At 37.8% G+C, this 20300-nt stretch overlaps 1 protein-coding gene across 4 annotated transcripts in view; it reads left to right on the top strand.

The window, feature by feature from the left end:
• Positions 1-20300, top strand: part of LOC109087857 (NUMB endocytic adaptor protein) — a 590428-nt gene that overhangs the window by 376705 nt on the left and 193423 nt on the right. The gene's annotated exons all lie outside the window — the stretch shown is intronic.

Here is a 20300-nt window from a genome sequence, read left to right as displayed (position 1 = left end):
TCAGCAGAAACCTTCTAGATTATGCCACGCCAGATGCCCAGACCTGCCCTAGCACCCATGCAAAAGACACTACCTACAACACCTATTCATGCCCTAGCGGCAACTAGTAAGAATCATAGGTGTGCATATATGCCCCATTCGACGTCTCAACTCACGAATAAACTCAATCCATCCTTTAAAATACAAGCTGACATCATTCACCATACTGTAGTATGGTGAACACTACAGAGCCATTCTGTGCAGGATTGTGTCATCTTTCGAATATTCAGTGATAACTATGGTGAATGACGTCATGTTGTCTGTTACAATATGGCAGACGGCTTACATATAGACTACAAAAAAAAAAATCGGTAATAAATCATCTAAGGAAGCAGCTATCTAATATAAGAATGACATAACAACACCCTAGCAACTATACAAAACAATGTAGCAGCCACCTAGAAATGTCCTAGCAACCAGCCAGAACACACTCTTTGTCTTGCTAAACTGGTAGAGAAGTCTGGTTTGTTTTTTTGTGGATGGCCCTATACTGTGTATGAGTATGAATTCTTGCAACGAGAAGTACCTGCACTTCTATAATTCATTCTACAGGGTACCAGCATTTTTTTTTTTTTTTTTTTTTTTTAAACAGCTTTTTAGAGTCGGCGTGGTGTAATTTCTTTACTTGACATAAGTCAGCAGGTGATTCATTGCTTGCTGTGTTCAGTGCTTGAAGTGGGCAGTTCCACAGTATTTACTGTAAAATAAATCCACTAAAATGTATTTGAAATACATTTATTTCATGCTAAGTATACTACAAATACATTTACATATTTGTGTACTTACTAAAAAATACCCTGCAATTGTACACTGGTATACTTAAAGTCTGCTAAACTGCATTTTGTGTTGATTTGACATTTGATAATGCTGTCATTTTTGTGTAATTTCAAGACACAAAATGTTAAATGTCTTCATTGCATTACCACTTTTGATAATTCTTCAGTAATAGTAAAGATAATGGCTATAATAAGAAAAAGAAGCTTATAAAACCTTTCTCTGGCTGTTTAAAGAATCTTGGCTAAAGTAAAGCTGTACAAGTTGTGCATCATTGTCGCTATATGTCTTTTGAACATAAACTTCCCTGTTTTCCCCAAACACCCCTTTCAGAGGCCCATTTCCTCAGCCTCTCCCGTCTACACACACACACTTTTGCTCAGTAGATTGACCTTTGACCTCCAGGGGTTTTATTTGATTCCTAACATGTCCATAAGAAAGCAAAATGTGCAGAATGGGAGAGCATGAATAATGTTGATGTGGTCTGATGTGTTTCTACATTTACATTTAATCATTTAGCAGACGCTTTTATCCAAAGTGACTTACAAATGAGAACAATAGAAGCAATCAGATCAACAAGAGAACAACAACGTTATACAAGTGCCATGACAAGTCTCAGTTAGTCTAGTACAGAACACGTAGCCAGGTTTTTTTTTATTATTTTATTTTTTAAGAATATGCTAGACAAGAAAAGAAAAGTACTAGTATTAGTTGGTCAAGTGCTGCCGAAAAAGATGAGTCTTTAGATGTTTTTTGAAAATGAGTAAAGACTCAGCTGGTCGAATTGAGATCGGGAGGTCATTCCACCAGCTGGGCACAGTCCAGGAAAAAGTCTGTAGGAGTGATTTTGAACTTCTTTGGGATGGTACCACAAGACGTCGTTCACTTGCAGAGCGCAAACTTCTGGAGGGAGCATAAGTTTGAACTAGCGAGTTTAGGTATATTGGTGCTGTGCCAGTGGTCGTCTTGTAGGCAAGCATCAGTACCTTGAATTTGATGCGAGCGGCTATTGGTAGCCTGATGAGGAGAGGAGTAACATGAGTTGTTTTTGGCTCATTGAAGACAACCCTCGCTGCTGCATTCTGGATCAGTTGTATAGGTTTGATAGTACATGCAGGAAGGCCCGCCAGGAGAGCATTACAATACTCCAGTCTGGAGAGAACAAGAGCTTGGACAAGAAGTTGGGTGGCTTGCTCCGACAGGAAGGGTCTAATCTTCCTAATGTTTCTGAGAGACATCAACACACAACCCCACACAAAATAACTTGACAAAAAAGATTAATACGTAACAACCAATAAATATACTGTTTTTTTCATGTTTCTGAAAGAAGTGCTCACCAAGGCTGCACTTATTTGATCTAAAATGCAGTAAAAGAGTAATACTGCAAAATATTATAACAACTGAAAATAACTGTTTTCTGTGAATATATTGTAAAATGTAATTTGTTGCTGTGATCACTACTCCAGTCTGACTCTGGAGTGTTTTTTGTGGAATCTGTAATGCGTTTTATTTTTTCAGGATTCTTTGATAAGTAGAAAGTACAAAAGGGGAACATTTATTTGAAATAGAAATCTTTTGTAACATTATAGATGTCTTTGCTGTCACTTTTGACCAATTTATTGTGTCCTTGGTGTCCTTTTTTTTTATCTTACTTTCCCCAAACTTTTGAATGGTAGCATATCATGATTTCCACAAAAATATTGAGCAGTGAAAACTACAATTACAATTTCAAAAACAATCATGTAATTGCTCCTATTTATACATTTGCTATTGAATGCCAAGAGTGCTTTTTTATTTTATTTATTTTTTTCTTGTCAGTTGTGATTGGTAAAGGAGGAAACTGATCATTGTCAGATGAGTGTGTGGTGATGAGAGATGGTAATGTCAGACGCATTGTAGTATACAGGGGTTAAAAGGGTCTCCAGACAGACCCCTGTCCTCACCTACCTCTCTCACAATGTTTTCAGAAGGTTTCTTTTCAGAAGTTTAGTGGGAAACCCAACCCAGCAATAACCATACACAAAGCCATCAGGGGACATGTGGTCACCAGACCTGCAGACCCCACACCCCTCCCCTCACCTCCCCTGAAAAAAAAAGAAAAAAAAAAAGAGGAAATATACATGGTTTCCTCTTAACTTGGACCCATATGTTTGTGTGTGTGTGTGTGTGTGAGAGAGAGAGAGAATGTTTGAAGAGGCCCAGGATGGCCATTGATGACCATTCAAACTGTCTAAAAAACAGCATAAATTTTTTTCATAGCAACATAGCTCTGGCCGTTGTATCCATAAGAGAAAGTGGCCCAGATGGAGATTATTGAGCAGAAATGCAGCTTTGTTGCCATTCTTTGTTGTGTATTATGTTCCGGACTCTCTTGTACTGTGCTGCCCTCATGTGGTCAACAACAATGCTGCTGACCTCCAAAAAAATCAGCATAATGGTGTCATAAATGTGGCCAATATTTTTCATAAATTTGAAAAAAGCCATACAACAGATTTGTGAGATGAGCAGACCCAAGTTTAAATGGGTAGCAAACTGTGTCATTATTTATTCACTCTTATGTTTTTAGGAAACATGGTTGCATACCACTGACGAGACGATACTCAACTGTATGTCCCATTACACCCAGAACATTACTAACATACTATCGAACATATTATTGTTAGCTTGGATAATGAGGTTTTCAATGTATGAAAAAGGGACTTGATGTGCTTCATGGGCTTGTTACACACTAGGAAGGGCACGTTCACTGACCCACAGGTGCTGGAAGCAGAGAGGCAGTGGGGGAGGAACAGAGGCCAGATACAACGGACACATCAAAGCTCACAGAAACTGTGACCATTCCAACATTCACTGTAAGGACATACTGTAGATGAGAAATTATAATGTGCATAAACATAAAATGGCCAGTGAGATTAGCAAACACCTCAGAGAATGATTCATGAGGCATGAAGAGGAACATACTACTGGAATATTTATTCTATTGAACCCGAGCCATATCTAGAGAGCAAAATATCACAGTGACTTGATGGTTCTTTTTTTTTTTTTTTTTTTTTTTTTTTTTGACATGGACATAATTTTTACATTGTGTGATTATAAAATAACTATACACATTATACACATTAAACATAAAGTCACAGTCATATTTGTCAATATACAAGCTGGGATGTTTTATCATCTCATGTTTGCAGATCCTCGGTTTTTCACAGTGGTTCTGTGAAGTTGATCTGAAATATCCATCAGATCAAACTAGAGACAGCGATGCACAGCTATCAGAGAGAAGTTAACAAAGAATAGTGCTTCAGGTCTGAAGTGTTTTATTTTAAAAGGCACATTTCATGTCACAGCTATGTTTGACTGTCATATCCTGTTTATATTGTCTTTCATGAGTGGTGATGACATTGATTTGTTAATGTTTATAGCTGCACACGCAGCCTGGAACTTTTCAAATAAACATCCACCCAAAACATGTTTCTCTTGCAGTCTGTAGTGATGGGACGTCCTGACTGATGGAAAGTTTATATTTCGAGGTCTTATGAAGCAAAACAATCAGTTTGTGCAAGAAACTGAACATTATTTACAACATTATTAGCAACCTGTAATCAGCCTCAGGCAAAAGGTCCAGAGTGATGTTGGGCTCACGAACGAATCATTCTTTTGAACTGGTTCTTTTTAGTGAACTTGAACCAGTTCACAGAATCATACTGAAGCATCTGAAAGAGTTCATGGCTCGAACAGCACAGATCTACAAGTTACTCAATCAAAACTCACTTTCAGACACTTGATGTGTCATTATGACTGGAAATGAGCTGAAATAGTGACTGATAGCCACTGAAAAGCACATATGTGAACCAAGCACTTGAATGAAGATGCCAAAGGAATGTTTTTATGGCTTCTCATTGTTTATTGATTAAGAGTAGTTTATTAACTTAACTTAAATTAGACATGTAAAACATCTGCTTTTCACATCATTATTTGGTGCTTTAATCGTGTATACGTTACATCATTGCATGGTTATTTATGAATTCATTGAATCAAACTGTCCAAAAGTTGCTGGAAAAGAATGAGATTTCCCAGGTTTCCTGAGGCTCTGGATTTCAGGTAATAATGTTGCAAATAATGTCCAATTTCTTCACTAAGAATACTGTCTCTAAACTTCTACCAGCACTGCACATTAACACACCTGTGCTTGTCACCCTCTTGTTGCATCAACTGTACAGATCATGTTTTTGGAATTTTCCAAAGCATGTACTGTATTATATAACAGCTTAGATCTGTCAGTGATGTGAACATCTGTAGCTCTTCATCCTGTTTACATTATTTTTCATGGTGTAATGCTTTACAGTATGAGTGAAGTGTTCTCTCCTAAAATCCACTGTTTACTTTTATTCAATAGACATCGATAGTTTTCTATGACATGATGATTTTGAGCAAGGAAATACATGCATAGAATTAATCCTGTTATGTATCTATAAAATGAACACCCCTGTGTATGCCTCATTTACATTTTGTCAAGGTTCTCTCAAAATTATGAACAGACGTTATTCCAGTGAAGTTAATGGAACGTGCTCAAAGCCTTAGCACAAAATTCTTTTTACACATCATTCACGTAAAGTTTTAGTTTCATGAAGCACTTTAGTAGATCCTTCATTTAAATTTTTTTTTAAATGTTACTACTTGTTTTAAAACATTCAAAGAACATTCAAATGTAACATTCCTATAATGTTTGCAAAATGATAAAATGGAATGTTCTCTTAACATTCATATAACTAACAAAAAACATTTTTTAAACATTTTACACTTTCATAACTTGTAAATAATGTTTAAAAAATGTTGTTAGAGCATATTTTTGTTAGATGGGTTTACTTTATTAAATACATTTGCACAATGATAAGAAAATGACCAAGAAACACCTGGAATATTACATAAAATGTATCATTTTTTACATCTTGGTAAACGTGTAACACATTTACGTGTAACATTTTGGCATCTGGATGTCTGGATCCGAAGGAGTTAAAGACATCTGCCTGCTCTGTAATTGCATGACGAGCTTGTAATAGTGAGGACGAGCCGTCGGGCAGCGGCTCTGAGCCAAGTGTTCTCAACAGAGCATTCTGGCTTTCCATGTGGACTCAATGATGCTGTCCAGAGCATGCTGCGTTCCTGTGAAATATGAAATCCCCTAGTAGACCACCTGCAAGTGTGGAATGTGGCGAGCAGCAGATCCGATGTCCCGGGACACATGCAATATCACACGCATAAAACATCGCTTACATAAACACACTATGCCATCTCCTTGTACATTAAAAAGTTTTAATTCCTGCGGTGCAAATTCTCTTCACATGCACAAACACGGGCATGTCATAAACAGGAAGATTCACCATGAATTTCACATATTCACAAACGCTCCCTTCTTCCATTTGCAGACTCGTACCAGATGTGCCCTAAAACACCTGACATTTATCGTAAATCAATTAGTGTAACCTAATGCAGCTTTTGGGGATTAAAGTAAACAAAAGCAATGTGTTTAGCTTTATTTGACTCATATATCAACAGAAGCTGGCCCACTTTTGTTGTTGTAATAATGGTGTATGTGTATAAACATTGCAGGCAGTCTGATAACAGCTGTACACTTGTGGACAGTTGAACTCAAGTCAGTCTCACAGACCATGTAAACAGCAGAAGCAGACTCATCTATTTTGTTCTCTGCATGGAAACCACAAGATCCACAAGCCCTCCAGTTTGTGGTCTGACTGAATACAAATCACAGCGGAGAATGTATGAGCTGAAACCCACAGCCGTAACTTTAGCTGAAAGAACAATGGCGTACAAGGGCCTAGTGGGGTCGTGAGGGCCCCTTGGCATTCCCACATGAGCCCGAGTTGTTAAAATGTGTTGATGCTTTTGCAAAGTAGCTTTCATGACAGCTGCCTATTGGTGCCCAAGGCACAAAACAGTCGAAAGTAGGGGCCCAATCCTGGAGAGACACTTCCACATTAATATTGAGGCCCACAAATCTAAATTTAGGCCCAAACATCCTCAGACAGAAGGCTTAAAACTGGACTGTGTTTTTCAAAAGCATCGTAAGTTTAATTACATCGTAAACCCATTGAAACCAGTGGAGCTACAATCAACTTAAGCTTACAATGCTTTTGGGAAACGCAACCCTGGTCAGAGCAACTGAGAAACACTGAAAAGACCACAGTCAGTAGCTTGTGATTAGTAGCAAGACAACAGCGGCATCTTGTGGGCATTTTTGTTATTTTCTGTGAAAATAAGTTGAAAAAAAGTACACTGTAAAAAAATTGTATGAGCAATCTACTTAAAAAAATTATTACACATAATATTTTTGAGTAAATAAAATATAATCATCATTAACATATCCCTCCACACTGGTGTTTTCCCCTCATCATTTAGACAGGCTCGTATAACCCCACTACTTAAGAAACCCACCCTTAACCCATCTCTTTTAGTGAACTACAGACCAGTTTCCCTTCTTCTTTTCATTGCAAAAACACTTGAACAAGCTATGTTCAACCAAAATTCTGCCTTTCTCACACAGAACAAACTCCTTGACAGCAACCAGTCTGTTTTCAGAAGTGGACATTCAACAGATACATCCCTCCTCTCAGAAGCCCAAGACACAAGAAAAACAAGATCCCAAATCAAAAATACAAAACTTTCCTTACCTCTCTCTGTCCACTGCTTTTAATATGGCTAACCACTAGATCCTCCTGTCAACCCTATTAGCAAAGGGCATCTCAGGAACCGCACTCCAGTGGTTTGAGTCTTACCTATCAGATAAGTCCTTCAAAGTATCTTGGAGAGTTGAGTTGTCCAAGTCGCAATATCTAACTACCGGGGTGCCTCAGGGCTCAGTTCTTAGACCACTTCTCTTCTCTGTCTACATGGCATCATTAGGTTCTGTCATTCAGAAACATGGCTTTTCATATCACTGTTATGCAGATGACACTCAAATCTACCTCTCATTCCATCCTAATGATCCGACGGTAGCTGCTCGCATCTCAGCTTGTCTAACAGACATTTCTTGCTGGATGAAGGACCATCACCTTCAACTCAACCTTGCCAAGACAGAACTGCTTGTGGTTCCAGCAAACCCATCTTTTCATCACAATCTTCCATCCAGTTAGGCACCTCAACCATAACTCCTTCAAAAACAGCCAGAAACCTTGGCGTCATGATTGATGATCAGCTGACTTTCAACATCAGAAAGATCAGGCCCTTTTACTTTGGAACATGCTTCACAACTCTTTGTTCAAGCTCTTGACTACTGCAATGTCCTCTTGGCAGGTATTCCAGCCAGATTTTTTTTTTTATTTTTTTTTTTTTGATAAATTTTTTTATTTGCATTTTATTTATAACAAAACAACATCCATTCAAATAAACCAAACAGGGAAGGAGAAGCAACAGACACATCAATATTTTTTAAATCTTTACAATTAATCCAGAACGCGGCTGTAAGATTAATTAATGAGCCGAAAAGAATGCACGTCACACACAAATTGTTTATCAATTTGCACTGGCTACCTATAGCTGCTCGCATAAAATTCAAGGCATCGATGTTTGCATACAAAACCACCACTGGCTCTGCACCCCTTTACCTAAATTCATTACTTCAGACTTGTGTGCCCTCTAGAAGCTTGTGTTCTGCAAGTGAACGATGTATTATCGTGCATCCGAAAGAAGCACAAAATCACTTTCACAGACTTTTAAATTAAATGTTCCCTCGTCCAACACTGTCATCACTCCTCCTTTTATCCTTCCGTAGCTCCACCGTGGGACTCGAGACCGGTGAGTGTCCCAGGTGTCGCCCATTAGCATTTACTCCACTGGCCTCGCACCGTTCCCACGGCACTTGGCCTTGCCCCTTTCGTCACAAGTACTTCTTAAAATAATCTTAGGTACATCTAAGTGTACTCAGATGTGCTATTTTGGGACACCATGCATATGGACTAAATGTGGTTTTAACACTTTCTCTGTTTTTTATTATTATTATTATTTATTTAGTTACCACTTGTAGTACACTTGAACCCATCTTTCATGCACTAGTGGGATCAAGTGTACTACAAGTGATATCTATATATATTTTTAAATACAGAGATAGTATGTTAAAAGCACATTTTAGTTCATTTTCATGGTCACCCAAAATAACATTTGAGTACACTTAGATGTACCTAAGATTGAATTATTTTAAGTACTAAAGAACAATTTTTAATATACTGTAATAAGTACAAAATTTGTGTGTGAAAATAGAGCACTTTAAATAAATTATAGAAGTGCAGTAATCAAAGTAAGGTCCTTCAGAAACTGCCAGTGCAGCCCAAAGTGACTGTAGATGAGTCAGTGGATTGAGCCTCTGTCAGCGCCAGACTCCCAACACAAGAGGGCACTAGTTTTCCTGCTGTGCACTGAATCACATACTACTGCACTTATTCTGTCATGCTCCTGTCCACCATATACCATAAAGTGACCTACTAAACTGTAATATACACACCTGAAAACACGAAGGATTTTTTAGGAAGCAAGTGTAGTCACTTAAATGAGCACATTTTCAAAAAAGTGCTTAACTGGTCGTGGAATGTGGGATTTGGCCTACAAATGTTAAAGGAACATTCATACAGTCATGTTTGCGTATGTGTTTTGTGATTTCATCCATAAGATCTAGTTTCTGTCTGTACATCGATCCATGCATCTTGATAAAATTCAACATTCCCCTAGGTACTTCACCTCTAGCCTCTCCTGCAGTAGTTTTGTGTGTCTGATATGATGTACTGTACTTTCTGTGTGGTTTGTTTGGCTTTTAGTTTGTTTATGGGATCTGGATTATAAATGCTTAGTGCCTTTCTTAAACAATGATTATTTGAATATGTTTTACAAGATAATACCATATCTTTCTACTTCAAAATTTTATGTTTAGTTCAATGCATTACTTTCCGTTTCTTTGTAATTATTTGTGAAATTTATAAGCAATTTGAAAGCTGTTTCTGCGCTTAAGTGTACACTGTAAAAATTCCAATTAAAAAAATGTTGGAAGGGCAAAAATATTTAAGTTGAGAAGACATATTATATTAACACAACACAAATATATTTAAAAAACACTGAATGACAGGTTATTTTCAAATCCATTTCAGAATGTCAGTGTTGACTAAACTAATAAAAACAAATCCAGCCAATACTGAGATCATTCCACACGTGCACAAGCCTGAGTGACTTTGCGGGAGAAACAGTGCCATCTTGTCAAGTTCATGCCTCAGGTAAGTGCCAGCACCTACAGACCTCTACAGCCCCGAATGTCAGAGGAGCTAGGACAGATGAACCCCAGAGACAGAAGACCTCGTCACGTAGATGGCCATCAGGACAAGACCACAGGAACCAGACCAGTCCTCTGCACAATCTGACTTTGCTGCAGCCTGCAATTAAACTGCTGGTTTTATCTGGCCAGAGGAAAACAATGGTGTTTTTGTTCCTTAGACACAATACTTTCCTGTTTAATGCTGTAAAGCTGCTTTGACACAATCTGTATTGTAAAAAGCATTATATAAATACAGTGAATGGACTCAGTTAATTTGAACTGTAACACCTGGTTGATTTTTTTCTTTTCTGACTTCTACCTCATTTTAAATACGTAATTGTGAACAGTAGTCATTTGTATGACAAATGTTATAAATGCAGACTGTTGTTAAATAAAGGCTATTATGTATTGTAATGTGTGTGTTTTTAGTGATTGATAGACACCAGTTAATACTCAGTATAAAATATAATAACTAGTTCCACAGCAATTTCTTATGATGTCCAAATAATAAATCTTAGTAGAGGTAACATATGAACACATGGAGTAAATGGTTAAATTTTAAGTTTTCTAAATGTTTGACCAATTAAAACATTTTAGTTGAATGGGCTATAAAACTATTCCTGTAAAGGTTGAGCGAACTAAAAAAAAGAATTACAATTCAGGCAACACTTTGAAGACAGAAATTGACTGAACGTAAAATCTCTGTGGAACTAGTTACTAAATAATAAGTTGAAACAGCTTTACATTTTTACAGTGTAGCCAACTGTGCTTTGGGTTGCTTAGGTGGGGTTTAAAAGACAATAAATATACATTATTTTATAAATTTAACTGCACTGACACTATCGGATGGGAACAAAATGTGAACTGAATTGAGCTGAATTATGACACTGTTGTCTTCTGTAGAGCTGCTTTATTGATGAAACTGCATTTTCATAAGTGATGGATTTTACAGCATTAACTGTTATTTTCCTGTTTTATTAATGTGAAGCTACATTAAAATATTATTGGAGTATAAGTTTTGTATAAATATATGTGAGTATTGTATAAACCACTATATAAAGAAACATGACTTGTAAGTGCTAACAGTATCTTAATTCCTTTAATTTTACATCTTTTTAGGACTAGTCATTTAAACAAGGCACAGACCAGTTGATTAGGATTATAACCTCAGGTTATGCCCAGGTATCATATATTTTACACAAGCATTTTGTTCATGTTTATTGCTTGAAAAAAAAAAGTTCTTATGCTCTTATTAAAAAAAAAAAAAAAAAGCAACACTTTGTAAAAATCACAGAATAAAGCAGATGCTAATTCACCATCATATAGCACTAGAAAAAGTAAACTATATAGTGTTTAACTACTTTCTTAAACCACATATTCATGAATCTGCAGCTGCTACTTCAAAAGATGTGACATTATGAATTCTAAAATGTCACTTTAGAACTTACTGCTTTTATACCGTACAATTCAATAAACAATTCAATAATCAGCTATTTAATATTGAATAATTTACATTTTAGAAACAATACCAGTCACTGTAGAAAATAATAAAAAATAAATCTACAGAAAATGCATTGCAATGCCAAGCAGCACAGCAGTTGTACCAGAATGAATCAGAGTTTTGAATGAAGTGGTTAAATCAATTATTCAAATGATTCACTCATGAAGACACAGTCACCTACTGGCGTAGCTTTTCCACCATCGGGCTGAACAGTTCTAAGAACAGTAAGGAACGGATCCACTTACATTTACACTTGAGCTTGATTACCATCAGAGTTCAATGGAATTTGCAACCATGGTTCGTCAATGGGAAAGTGTCCAAAATCGGATCATCACCCAATCAGAAAACAGTCTGTCTACAAGAAGCTGTTTAAAAACTGAACAATTCTGAACTGGTGAAAGATTTACTCCTTTTTAAGGAATCTGTTAAACATGTTAACAAGACAGTCTAAATCGGTTCATGATAATTCAGTATAAACCATTTAGACAGTTCATGTACACACTGAATCACTTCGAGCAGCAAAACTATAATGAGATACTAACAAAGTCCCTTTCAAGGAAAGTCTGTTCACTCAGCCGCCATATTTGCAACGCCTCCAGGCAGATCAAACAAGACCATTGAAGTCTCAAAAACTGCTCACTGAACTCGCAATTAAATTACATATTTCAAATCAGCAACAAAATCTGAAATGAACTGTCCCATGAATGTTGCTTATTTTGCTCAAAAAGGGTTTAAAAAGCTTATTTTTCAGGCTAGACCACCCAATGTGCATATGCGTTATATTGCGCATTGGCTGGTCTAGCTTCTGGCTTCTATGGGAACCGGAGCTTCTGATGGCCATTGCAGTGATGCAATTGCTTTACCAATCAGCAATTGGCTCTTTCATTTAGAAGGCGGAACTTTTCCGCCATATTGCACATTGCAGTTTCTCCCATTGATAAATATAGGAGTGAACCGTCTTTGTATTTCTATAGTCTTTGATACTAACAAAGTACAAAAAATGATTTTCAATCCATTGAACAGTAGCATGAAATGCATCCTGTCATTTGCCAGGGATGAAGACATCTTTATTAAGTGTTACATCCTGATGTGACATTTGAACGGAGGCGTTGGAACTTGTTGAGAGCAAATGAGCATGCCAGATGAAGCCTCGATACGAGGCTTGTGTTGTTAACCTAGAAATCACATGACATGTGACAAAATACCAATTACTATTGTGGACATGTACCTGTCACGCCCTGGACTGTGTTTAAGTGTTTTTTGCCCCATGTGGTTACCCTGACCTAGTTTCTCCCTCATGTTAATTGTGTTACATGGCCGTAGGGCCATAATGCTGGGCCGTTTAGTCCTTTCAAGCGCCAAGGGCAACGAGAAGGATGCAACCGCTGGAAGAAGCTGCTGCCCCTCGTGCCTCGGATTGGAGAAGGGAGCGAATGCGGCCGCCAGACTCCGCCCCTTACCTGGACCCTTCCTTCCTGAACACTGCCCACCTACACAAACCCCGCAGTACGACGAGGACACCAGATTCCCTATTTATTTTGAACACTCTTCCCCTTTGGATACTTTATTCCCTGTTTTTGTTACTTTTCTGTTAATAAAAGCCTCTCCGAGGCCTGACGCCACACCCACTGTGTCTGTCATTTGCTCCTCCCGCCACACCTTCCTGTGATTAAAGATTGTTCCATGTGAAAACTCCTTCGTCTCCTCGCTCCTTCGCTCCTCATTCCTTCACTCCTTGTTCCTTCACAGTAGGCAAGTGTGACAGAATACCGGACCAAATACAGTTATTTGTGTGTTTCCCCCCATTTTTTGTTTCCAAGTTTTTTACAGTGCTTGTTTTCTGTTTTCCCTGTGTTTCCATGGATCACCTTCACCGCTTAGTTTACCTCCCTCACCCGTAAGGACCTGCCCCTTTTGGGGCATGTGGTTGAATTCAGCGGGGCAAATAACCATCACCCTGTTGATCTTCCCGAGCTGGAGGGGGGCAATCATCTGGAGAGTGTCTAACCCCCAACCAGGAACAAAGCCAGACCCAGAGCCCAGCCCACCATCTCCCTGCTGCGCGGAGCTCAAGCACGAGGCCACTGTTTACAGAGAGCCCGAAACTGCCATGACCAACAAGCCATCACCACATGGAGCGACAGAGCTAAAGATCGCCATGGAGCCGGAGCTGCTCATAACGTCAGTCTAGATGCGAGAGCCGGCAACAGAGCTCACCACGAGGGAGAAAGCGGTGGATAGAGAAAGTGCAGAGAGGATCTCTGCCCCCTGCACTTTGGCTGAGGATGTGAGTGGAGTACGAATTTGGGTGAATGCAAAGCTGAGGAAAACTTAATTGACTTGTTTACTGACCTACCCCCTTTCCTTCCTCCTCCGTCAGTGAACTATGTCCCTCCCATTCCTGAGTTTCGCCCAGAGAAGTTTCCTGTTCCCATGTCCCATGTTCCCACCTACCCACTCCAGCCTCCTCCTCCGCTGTCATCTGGCAGCCCCTCTGCTCACCCTCAGGCCACCATCAGTACGGAGCGAGCTCCGTGGGTCTGCCATCCTCCAGTGTCACTGTGGCTGGAGAATCCCTGGCCTCCACCTCCAGTCTATAAGCCCTGGAATCCACCATGGCCCCTCTACACAGCAGATTCAACATGGCTCCTAGCTCCCTCCTCTGCCCTGGCCCATCAGTCCACTGGCTCCACCCCCCCACTCCGTCAGTCCCCCCCAATCCCTCAGTTCCCCCCCAGCCCTCTCATGCTCCTCCACCACCTCAGCCCCTACTCACACCCCCTCCTCCTCAGTCCTCTGTTGCTCTGGCTCTACCGCAGCCTGGAGTGACACCCTCTACCTCGGTCGCCAGCGTCATCTGCTTCACCTTGGTCTTCTGGATCTTCCCCGTTGCCCTGGTTTATCAGCTCTCCATCTCTGCCTCAGGCTCCTCCGCCACCTGCTCAGCTGCAGTTGGTTGGGCCCCTGGAATTGTCAGCCCTACCTCCTTCAAGGATCCTCCCTCCATTGGCTTCACCGTGGGTCACCATTATTGCTGTGGCTCAGAGATGGGCACTCGAGTTAGAAACTCAGAATCGAGTCGCACTCGCATTTTTATAGATTTCAGACCTGACTCCAGACTTGACTCGACTCAAGGAAAAAGATTCATGAATATTTTAAAAGCAATTTGAGTCTTAATCCATATAATAACTAATATTCAAATGGCAGAACGAATTGGTGAGCCATAACAGCAGCACCATTTTGTGAGCAGTGCCGTTTAGTGCCATTTTGTGAGCAGTTGAACGTCAACCCCCTGTGCCATGCGTGCTCCTTCCTTTCTGTGATTATAGACTGTTCTGTGTGAAAACTCCTACGTCTCCTCACTCCTTCACTCCTCGTTCATTCACAGTAGGAAGTGTGACAGTACCACAGAGTACCATGATTTTTAACAAGGTGGTGTCTACAGTGTAAATAGTTATTTGTGCAAGAATAATAAATATTAAATCATCTCTCTCTCTCTCTTTTTTTGTTATTTAATTTAATTACAACCCAAATGACTCTTTTTAAAAATTAATTTAAAATTTTTTAACATAAAGAGGCTTAGCAAACCTTTTTTATGTTGCTTGTAGTATATAGTACACAAATACGCATTTTGGATTTCTCCTTTAGCTGATGTAGAGTAACCTTATAGTTACTTAACCGGGTCTTGTCTATTTATAACAATTCCTGACATATTATGATAAAGCAGTGTAATAAAAAAGAAAGCATGTGGCACACTAGTTTAGCATCAAAATATGTATATTAGCTTTACCAATTACCACCCAAATCTCAATTTAACCAAAAATCTTACCTAAACTCAGGTCCTGCTGAGCTGGAGTGACAAACAAGGGAAAACATATTAGTGTCTATGTTTTATTAGTTCATTCTCTGATTTTAGTTTGTGGACAAGTTTGATTCATTGGTTCCCTTATTTTAGGTAAATAATGTCATTGTTTTACTAATGTGTTCACTTGTTTTAGGTATAGGAAAGAAAACACTTCAGTCCCACTTTACCTTAGGTGGCTTTAACTACTATACTTACAAAAAAAACACAGTATACTTATTTTAATATTGTACTGCAAAACACTTCTGCTGCTACTGAGATGGGATACGGGTGGGATAAGGTGTAAGGGATGGGTCAACAGTGTACTGTAGTTATAAATGTAATTACTTTTTAATTACATATATAATTATATTTAATTACAGATGTAATTACATGCAGGTATTTTTTTTTAATATAAGTACAATGTTAAAACATGTATGTACAGAATAAGTGCATTGTATCAAATGATTAATTTAAATGTAAATACACAACAGTTAAGGCCACCTAAAATAAAGTGGGACCAACACTTCTAATAAAATCATCCAATAATTTTCAAATGATTTCATTCTGCGTGGCATTATCATGTCTTGGACTCCACTATTCTGTTAGAGTTAAGGGCAAGAAATGTCAGTGTAAATTTGTGGGGGGAAAAGGTTTACTGTTCGTCACTGTATGAAGCACAGCTCATACTTTCTGTTGGTCACAACAGCAAACTAACACGACCCACTGTAATTTACCACAATGTGCTTATGATTGGCAAGTTAATGAAGTTTTCCATGAACAACTTTAACATCATTTGAACACTTTTGTTTAGTATTTAACTACAAGTGAACAAACAAAAATCCATACTTATGTATAAATAAGTCATAAAAGCGAATTCTTAATTTGAATCCAAAATATTTTGGTTTTTCGCAAAAAAAAAAAAAAAAAAAAAAAAAAATACAGGAGTGATACATTAAAATGTCTAAATTGCCTTTAGATTAAACTGAGATCCAATCACAATGTATCCCTTACTAATGAAAGCAGGACACACAGATTAAATAACATTTTCGATGACAAACGCAATTATACTTGTTGTGTAATGTTTGGATACAGGTCGCAAGTTAATGCCAAGTGTAAACATTGCCTGTCTGTTTAAAACAAGCAACACAGAGACAACCAGAGATATATAAACCGCCTCAGACTATAAAATCAGCACCCTTAGAAAGATGCTCAACTAATCATATTTAAGGACAAGAACTGTTGTATAAACTAAACTAATGTTTATCACTCATTGGGATGCATGATACTGGCTTAGGCCCAGCATTGCCACAGTCCCCAGCGGAACAATAACATGTAAAAACACCACAGGAATAGATTAGTGTGATATACTACACCACAGTCAGATGGTACACCCATGGAGGCACTGGAGCACAAAGAGATTAGGATAATAAGTCCAAAGCCAAGAAAGGCCTTTCAAGAGAGAGCGTATAAGATTGCAGCCTGCTATCAGGTTGGCTCTGGTTCGCCCTAGATGACATTGTGAAAGGTGTCCGTCTGTAGACCAAGTTACACGCTCATTTATATTTACTGTAACCTCAATTCTATAACCTTATTTTTTGGAAGCAAATATAACAAAAAAAATTCCCCCAAAAATTTAGATTGATTTTAAGAAGCTGTCATATACATCTATTGCATTACAATTTATGTCACCCAAAAAATGTCAATTTCTGACAAACAAGATTTGTGTCAGTTTTAAGAGCATTCTTTAATTTAGACATTGTTAAGGCCTGTTGTCATTCTAAAAGGTCTATTTTTAAAATTCCATATATTCATTAGACTCTGCAAATGTAAATCAAAGGAACATAGGTAAACCCCATGAGATTATTACAATAAATTGCTGCAGAGCCTCTTAAACCTCTGTTTTGTTCAGTTTATTCAAAGAACCATGCATATTTCAATGTATAAAGTGTTTAGGTTATGCAAATGTGTACAAAAAAAAAAAAAAAAAAAAAAAAAGATGTGTGTTTGTAAGAAACAAATCCATCATTTAGGTGTTTTTGACTTCAAACTGTGGGATCTGGCTAAAATACAAGTCCTCCATCCATAATGTTGCTTCCTCCAGTGAAAAAGTGTTCTGGTCTGAATCAGGAGAGAAATCTGCACAGATCAAGCATTGTTTACAAGCCAAAACAGCTCTAAACAAATATGTGGGTAGATTTTAGCCATGTCGCTTTTCACTTCACAAATGATGGACTGGAGTGCTGTGGATTACTTGTGGATTATTGTGATGTTTTTATCATCTGTTTGGACTCTCATTCTGACGGCACCCATCCACTGCAGAGCTTCCATTGCGGAGACACTGATGCAATGCTACATTTCTCCAAATCTGATGAAGAAACAAACTCTTTTGGATGGCCTGATGGTGAGAAAATGTTCAGCAGATTTGATTTTGGGTCAACTATTCCTTTAAAGGGGAGGTCTTAACTACAAACTAATATCTATATACTAAAACCGTATACAAACAAAATGTTGTTGTGGAATATTTAGTCAATATATAATCATTCTGTTTTATTGGTTAATCATGCAGAAATGTCTGTCAAGACAATACAAAAGATGCATGCTCATTGTGGATGACGCATGGAACACTGATTGGCACCATTTAATAATTTAAGATATTTCACTGGATACAGGCAACCTTAGACCTTAAATTATGTTTTATTAACAAGGTTCGGGAGAAGTGTGTCAGATACTTAGCCTAATCAACACCGGTGGAGCACAATCAAGTTAATCAACACCATAGTATAAATACAGCTGACTTACCCCTATCCATGGACGGTTTCTCAGCATCCCTCCTCCACCCTATCTCCTCCACTTAGAGTTCATTTTACACTTATACGGGGAGGGGGGTACTCTAGGCTCGGGCCATTCCCGAGCTCGGAGCCCTTCCCCGGACAGAACGCCAAATACGCATTATCATACTTCAGCTAATTATATGTAAGTGTGAACTCGTGAAATGTATACCTTACAAACAGCATGTCTTATGCATGAGCTGATTACTTGAGTTTGACTTTTCAAAAGGACTTGTATTATATGCTAAAACATTGTTGATGGAAGAGACACAATGCAGGTGTTTTGCTTCATGCACATTTGATCATTTCTAACATGCAAGCAGAATTTATAATTAGGAGTCAGTGAAATGTAGACCTAGACATTTAAATACCTGTAGACACTGATGCACTTTTTATCTTCAAGATTTGGAGTGTTGTTATGGTCTTTGTACTTTTTTTAAACCCTTTTTTTTTTTAATAACTTAATAAATTAAGTTCAATATTTTTCTGGAACTTCGTGAATAAGCAGATGAGCCAGTGTCACATTTCAGTAAATTTGCATTGTAGATGACCACATGGCACTACTGGGTTACCAAAGCTACATGTCATCAGCTAGTGTGCTAGTTGCAGTTGGAACAAGACCTCATCAATTATTTAAGCCAGAGTCAGTTTGATTTGTCTCCTGGTGATTACACACCACTTCTGTTCAAGTATCTCACAGTTGTTTTGTCTTTCAGTCTTAAGATAGTATGAAATTATGCAAAATTGTATTTGAATGAATGAGTCATCAGATGTAGCATTTTCACCTGCTGGACCATAAAAATCAAGTTAATTTTCTCAGTGCGGGCGAGGATATTACTCTCACATATATGTATATGTGTATATATATATATATATATATATATATATATATATGTGTGTGTGTGTGTGTGTGTGTGTGTGTGTGTGTGTTTGAAAGAAGTCTCTTCTGCTCACCAAGGCTGTATTTGTTTGATCAAAAATACAGTAAAAACAGTAATATTGTGAAATATTGCTACAATTTAAAATGTTTTCTATTTGAATATCTGTTAAAGTGTAATTTATTTCTGTGGTGCGCAGCTGTATTTTCAGCATCATTACTCCAGTCTTCAGTGTCACATGATCTTCAGAAATCATTCTAATATGATGATTTACTGCTCGAGAAACATTTCTGATTATTATCAGTGTTGAAAACAGTTGTGCTGCACAATATTTTTGTGGAAACAGTGATACATTACAATTCAAAGGTTTGGAGTAAGTGAGATAGTTAGTAAATATATAAATAAATAAAAATCATTAAATTGATCAGTATTGATATAATTTGTCAGTAAAGACATTTTAAAAATATTTCTATTTCAAATAAATTCTGTTCGTTTGAACTTTCTATTCATCAACGAATCCAGAAAAAAAAATGATCACATTTCCTCAAACATATTAAGCAGCAAAAAAACGGTTTTCAACATTGAGAAAAGAAAAAACAAACAAAAAAATAACAATTAATCTCCAATAATAATTAAGCAGCAAATCAGCATATTAGAATGATTTCTGAAGATCATGTGACACTGAAGACTGGAGTAATGATGCTGAAAATACAGCTGCGCATCACAGAAATAAATAACAGTTTAACAAACTCACATAGAACACAGTTATAACTACTAATTATTACAATTAGTAAATTGTAATAATATTTCACAGTAGTTCTGTTTTAATGTATTTTTGATCAAATAAATGTGAATCAAATCAGTATATGAATTAAGTAACTGCTTGAAGTGACATGTACAGTATATAAAAACCTATGTGGACTAAATCACACTGCACTGCCATTTCCTCCAAAACTTATGGAAACTTTGTTCTTTGCAGAATATAATATAGTTAGATTAGATGTAGCCCATCACTGGTGAGAGGCATTATGCTCACATTCCTTTCAAACTCTGGACACAACATGTTGCTCCTGCTGTTTTTTCTTTTACCTGGATAGCCTATCTATAGTGGTAGCCTATCAAAATC

The sequence above is a fragment of the Cyprinus carpio genome, chromosome B17, assembly GCF_018340385.1.
Source record: "Cyprinus carpio isolate SPL01 chromosome B17, ASM1834038v1, whole genome shotgun sequence".
Classification (NCBI taxonomy): domain Eukaryota; kingdom Metazoa; phylum Chordata; class Actinopteri; order Cypriniformes; family Cyprinidae; genus Cyprinus; species Cyprinus carpio.
This window is presented reverse-complemented; position numbering and strand designations above follow the sequence as displayed.